This window comes from Ailuropoda melanoleuca, chromosome 1 (assembly GCF_002007445.2).
Source record: "Ailuropoda melanoleuca isolate Jingjing chromosome 1, ASM200744v2, whole genome shotgun sequence".
NCBI lineage: Eukaryota > Metazoa > Chordata > Mammalia > Carnivora > Ursidae > Ailuropoda > Ailuropoda melanoleuca.
The window spans coordinates 205,775,429-205,781,689 of NC_048218.1; positions in this window are offsets into that span (position 1 = coordinate 205,775,429).

The following is a 6,261-nucleotide window of genomic DNA, read 5'->3' on the forward strand; positions in this document are numbered from 1 at the left end:
GGGAGGCACCCGTCCCGGGCCCGCCTCGGCCGTGCGGGGGCCGAGCATGCGGCCGCGGAGAGCAGGACGGCGCCGCGGAGCCGGCCGACTGGCAGCCGGGGAGCCTCGGCGGCGCCGCGGGCCTGTGCAAACAGACGGACGACAAGGACAGCTCGCAGCCGGCCGCGGAAGGGGGAGGGCTCCCCGGCTGCCAAGGAGATGCCAGCCGCTCCCTCTCCCCGCGGCCCAGCTCTGCTGCCTGCCGGCTCGCGGGCTCCGCAGGGACTAGGGTGACCCTCCTCCCGAGGCAGGGCGGCCCTGAGGATTTCTGTCGTCGCCCTGGGCACCCCGCGACCGCGCTGGCAGGATTCGGCGGTGACCCTGGGGCTACCTAATGTTGGGGCTGACATATTGCAGGGAATGATAAAATACGTATCTTTGAAAGGTTGTGGCTTAGCTTTAATGAAGAAAATGGTCTGCATCCCAACGGGGCAGGGACTGGGGTGTTGACCTGTGTCTCTTCCTGCAGAGAGTCACCTGTGGCCCCTAAACCCCATCACTTAACGCATTGAGTCCCTCGCTTGGGTCAGTCCGGGGCGCTCAGGGGAGCCCAGGGCAGCCCCGAGGAGCCGGGTGACCCTCCAAGCTGCCCGCAGCCCTGTGGCGGGGCCCAGGGTCCCGCAGGCGCCATTTGCCCCCGGAACTCATCTCGCCTTCGCAGTGTAGGCGGTTGCTGTAAAAATAACTTCGGGGATCCTTGCAGCTCCGACAGGGCTTTTCTGGCCATCTGTGCTAGTTCCCCCTGCCTTCCAGGGATTCTTGGAGAGCGTCACCTCCCTGGATTTCACTGCGACTCGCCGCTGTCTGGTGAGAACATCAGCCCAGCGATGCGGAGGTTACAGAGTAGAAATGCGAACACCCCCAAAGGGAGAAACGCAAGAAGCCCCCTGTTGTATCAGAGAACGAAGTGCGCGTGCGATGTGTCGCTGATACATGAAACACACAGAGTTGGGACTGAACTGAGAAGCCGAAGTGAGGGTGAAGGGAGGTCAGAGACCTCCAGGGTGGCCCCAGGGCCCGGGAGGGCGCCACACGAGGGCCCCGGCCGTCCCTCGGGTGCTGCTCCAACAGGGCCCGGCTCCAGGTATTTCCCCCGCTTACCTTCCGAAGACGGTTTTACTTTCAACGGAATTCTGGGGCTGAAAACAAAAGCCTGAAAACACCGGCAGACGAAGCGCAGAGCGTTTGGCTGATCACTGTACATGGAAGGATGCTGTGTCCTTCATCCGAGATTCTAAAATATTATAGATTTCCTTTCTACCAATTTAGTTTCTTCCAAGGAGTCCACTTCATTTCACAGGTGTGGAGGTGGTTAAACGTCCTCACACTGGGTGATAAATAAAATGATTTTTTCTTCCATTTACAGAGGAGACTTGATACCTTCTCTTGAAGAAATAAAGGGCTCATTCAATTTTAAGATCAACTTTTATTGTTTGGAACTCAGAAATTCCTTTCACAGAAAAGAATAACAATGCTATTTTCTTTTGGGAGAGAAGGGTTTTAAATTAAATTCTGAAATTCTATTATGCGATTATTACATACTAATGTGAGTTCATCTTTTTGGTAAAATGAACACCCAAGCATGTTTGTATGCAGTTTATGCTCATTCCAAGACTCTAAAGAGCTGGCACAGTTTCGGGCAAGAAAAATGTGTCTATTTCTTCTCAATATGTCTACTGTTGGAATTAAATATACTGGAGATTGGTGTAATTTGGTCTGGATATTGACTTGCTTTTTTAGCAGTGCTCTGAAATGTTTGAGGTTTCATTTTTCCCCCCCAAACCTATTTCAAAATGTATTACAGACCTTTGGCTTTAGTAAATCATCAATTAACTCAAGCTAAGGAAAGCACCGCATTCGAGTGGGAGGGGACTCATAATAATAACTTTAGTAGGATATTAAATTGTGCAAGGGGTTACTGTGCAAACCAATTTACTGCTTTTACTTTTGGACAAAATTAATGTGACTTTTAGGGATGACGATTAATCCAAGTAAGACAATACGCATATAAACATTTTATCTTAGATTTTAGAATTCGTATAAGTAATTTGCCCACAGAAAATCTGAGCGTGGAACCATGTGGCTCTTGGATCATACCTTCAGCGGGAGAATGGCAAAAGTCATGTTTCATAACCTGTTTAAATTTCTGCTGAATTTAGCTTAAATTCCGATCAATTTCTAGTGGTGCTCCTGCCTTATAGCCGAGTTATTTTGAGAGCCTGGATATTATTTTACAAAGAGAAGCAGGGAGTTTCGTTCTCGTGGTGGTGGTGGAAGGGATGCTGCAGGCCTGGAAGACGAGAGTGTGATTTTATTAGCAGGTGTGTTTTCTCCGTGATAAGCTCCCTCACCCAGCTCTTCCCTGGGAAGCAAACGGCTTGTTACGTCCCGACTTCAGAAAGAAACAGAAGGGGGGCCCCTGGCCTTCACACATAGCTCTCTTCCCAAATGCCTGAAGCAGGAGAGGGGCTCATTTTCAAACAGGGGCTAGGGGTGCCCGGGTGTCTCAGTCGGTTCAGCAGCAGACCCTAGATTTCGGCTCAGGTCATGATCTCAGTGTCACGGGGCTGAGCCCCGAGTTGGGCTCGGGACTCAGCGTGGAATCTGCTTGAGGTTCTCTCTTTCCCTTTCCCTCTGCCCCTCCCCCTGCTCTCCCTCTCTCTTTCTCAAGTTAATAAACAAATCTTCAAAAAATAAAAAATGGGGACTAGCTGGGTGGCCCACCCACAGAGGCACCCAGCACCCTCTATGCATGGCCCCTACCATCCTGCAGGTGAACTGGGCCTTCCTGGGGGGCTGGGCTGCCCTGGGTTGGGCCTGGCCCGCCAGCAAGCTGTCAGCTTTCCTCAGTGCCCACGGGGAAATCAGAGAGAAAGAGTACTCTTTGCCTTTTTTAATTAAGGATCCACGTGGAAGAAATTGGGAGGCAGTATATAACAGCAGTTAACAGCACCCACTTTGGGTCCCACATACTTAGGTCTCAATTCTTGGGCTCATTGCTTTACCTCTCTGAACTTCATCTGGAAAAGGGGGACGAATACCGATTTCACAGGTCATCACAGGATAAGATGAAATGAAAGCATTCACTTGGCACAGTGCCTGGAACCTGCTAAGACCCAGTGAATCGTGGTGATTGTTACGGGCCCTGATGACCTCAAGGCTGGGGCTTATCGCTCACTGGAAGTTCTTGTGTAAGGCCACCGTCAGTGCTAGATTTAATTTTTCTCTTCCTTTCCTTTTCCTTCCTTTCTTCTCTCTCTCCCTTTCTCTCTTTCTTTAAAAAAAAATTCTTTTAGCCTGGAGTTACCTCTTGTAGAAAGTAGAAATAAAAGCGTTAGATTCTATTGTATTTTAACTAACAATACTCACGTCAAGGAACCCAACTAGAAGTGGTAAATGCGGAATTGATTTTTTAAAAATTTAAATCTAGACATTCTCACCATGCCTGGGAAGCAGTGAGAGGCTTCAGTAGCCAAACGGCTTTCCAGAGCTGGAGGAGAGGCCTTGGCCTGACTCACCGTTGCCCTGGCAACAGTAGGGCCCGAAGGCCTCCGTCCCTGATCCCTTAATCTGAGGAGCCACCATGACTGTGCCCCAGGGAAGGTCTCCCACAGACACCTGGCGGGTTACAGCTACCCTGACAGAGAAGGGATGGAGGTGGGGCTCTTTCTGCAAAGATGGCTGCCTGAATGTGTCTGTGACGGTCCTAGCTTTCCAGACCCCACAGGCCTGGTCTAGGGGACAAGGCCGCGGAGTCTTCACCGGATTCCAAGTGCTGTCAAGGCAGTAGATGGCTTCCTAATCCCTCCCCGTTCCGCCAAGGAGCCCACTACCACGCTTTGCACACAAATGGTGCTTCCTAAGTACCTGGGACTGTAGGACAACGAGCACCCCCTGGGCCCTGGACCCAGGCCCTGCTCCAATGGCTGCCCGCACCCCCCAAACACACACACAGCCAAAGGAGGAGGCAGCGCAATGCCACAGACTTGACCCTGAGGCCTTTTTTGCCTCGAAAATTCTTTTTTATTCTCTTGCTGTGCTCATAATGTTGGCAAATATATGGCTTAGAGCATGTTCTGCTCAGTAGATACATTCTTTACTCAAATTTTGTCTTAAATCTGAGGATAAAATGAAACAATCTGAAAGAAGTGCTGGCTTTCCGGGGTGCCCGGGTGGCTCAGTCACTTAAGTGTCTGCCCTTGGCTCGGGTCATGATCCCGGGATCAAGTCCCATGTTGCTCGGCGGGGAGCCTTCTTCTCCCTCTCTCTCTGACTGCTGCTCCCCCTGCTTGCGCTCTCTCTCTCTGTCAAGTAAATAAAATCTTAAGTAAAAAAAAAAAAAAAAAGTGCTGGCTTTCCTTTTCCAAGAGCCATTCGGATCCCAGGAAAAGAATGTCGCAGTCAAGCACATGGGTTTTGGAGACAATAAGACCTGAGTTCGAATCCTGACTGTACCATTTGGTTGCTGTGTGATTTTGGGGCTATGCTCTGAGCCTCAAGCTCTTCACCTATAAAATGAGTATAACGTAAAATCTCTAAAAGTAAGAAGCATTCTATTAACGGCAATTACTCTTTCTGGCACACAACTCCGTGGGGCCAATGGCACCTGGCGACATAGCAGTTTGAAAGTCTGGCCTTCTAGTTAAGGGCACCCTAAGCAAGCACTGTGAAAGGTGACCCGATCCCCAGAAAGGCGGGGTGCTGCCCACTGCCAACTCTGGCTTGTGGCTGAGAGGTGTGTAAATCCCTGTCCACTCTGACATCGGGACCAAGATGTAGCTGTCCGTGTGCTTTGAACGTCCTCACCCCGAAATACCTTCCTGCTTCTGCCTGTGGGGAAAATTTCCTTCTCAGAGATTCATTCTTCTGGGAGCCAGCGCTGGCCCGCTGCCTACCTGAACGCCTGTGTTTACTAAATAAATCGTCTTTAGCTATGAGCGAGTAATGAGGTTAGCGAACTTTTATCGAGACCGTAGCACGTGCCAAGGTCTTTGCTCTCTATTCTGCATGTTCCTGAAGCCTCAGAACAATGAAAGGCTTATTATCCTCACTGAAGAGATGACGAGGTTGACGTTCCGTTAACGAACTGGTTCAAGGCCACACAACTGTCAAGCTTAAATCCACATCTGTTAGACTCGAGTCAGTCTACGCTTTAGCGACCGTCCGCTGACAGCTGTTGGCCTCTGATGCCACGGAGATTATGGTGGACGGGAAGTGAGCATCATGGTGGGGCCAGGGAGTCGGGACGAGTGGAGGACACCTTGGAATACGGGGCCCTTTGGGGGGAGAGGCATGAGGAGGGGGATAGAGCCAAGGAAGGGAAGGTGGAGTCACGGAGAAGCCCCGACAGCCCAGCTCCACACAAGAAGTACCAGTCTCTGATTATATTTAATCCTTTATAACCAGATTTCCTAGGAAAGGAAAGGCTCACCATTCCCAAGTGGCCTGCGACGCCCCAAGGATGTCCTGGTAACGGTGTGCAACAGACAAAGTCATTCCGAGCCTCCCCAGACCACGGGGGTCTCCTTCTTAAGCGTGAACATCTCCTGCATTCTCTGGTCCGCAAATTCCCGGACTCCAAGGATCTCCAAAACACCCCTGCTAACATCTCTTCCAGGCTTCCAATATCCTGGTGTGGCAAAGGACCATTTCCTCTGTCGTCGCTGCAACCTCCAGCCACCAGTTCCACGGCCTGTGGCAGGCTCACCCAGATGGCTGACCACGGCACGTTTCCGGCCCATCAGCCTGTCTCCTGCCGCATCCCCAACTGCCTCACGCCTCTCCCCTGCTCAGCAATGGTTTCCCATCCACGATCACACCAAACTCCTCAGTCGTGAGAGATCCTAGATCCGAGACCCTCTCTGCACGCTGAGTCTGCTTCAATCCAACCTTCTTCACCTCGGTCTTCTATACAAACCCTTTCTCCAGTTCCGTGGGTTTCATTAGTCACTGCTTCTTAACAGGGGAGCCCATTTTCCACACTCCCCCCTTTAAGAATCCCTGTACCGAGAAGGCCTTGCCCATTTTTCTCATCTGTGGAACCTTCCCCAGCCCACAGGATCGGCTTTGACGCCACCCCCGCAGAGAAGGGGTTCTGATTTCTCCAGGCTCCTCCTCCTGTGGTTGCAGAGCGTCAGTCCTGCATTTGGCACCTCAAGTTTACTTCGCAGAGCCTAACTGCCTACTCCTGGATGGGGTTCTGCAGCCCGGGACCCAGACTAG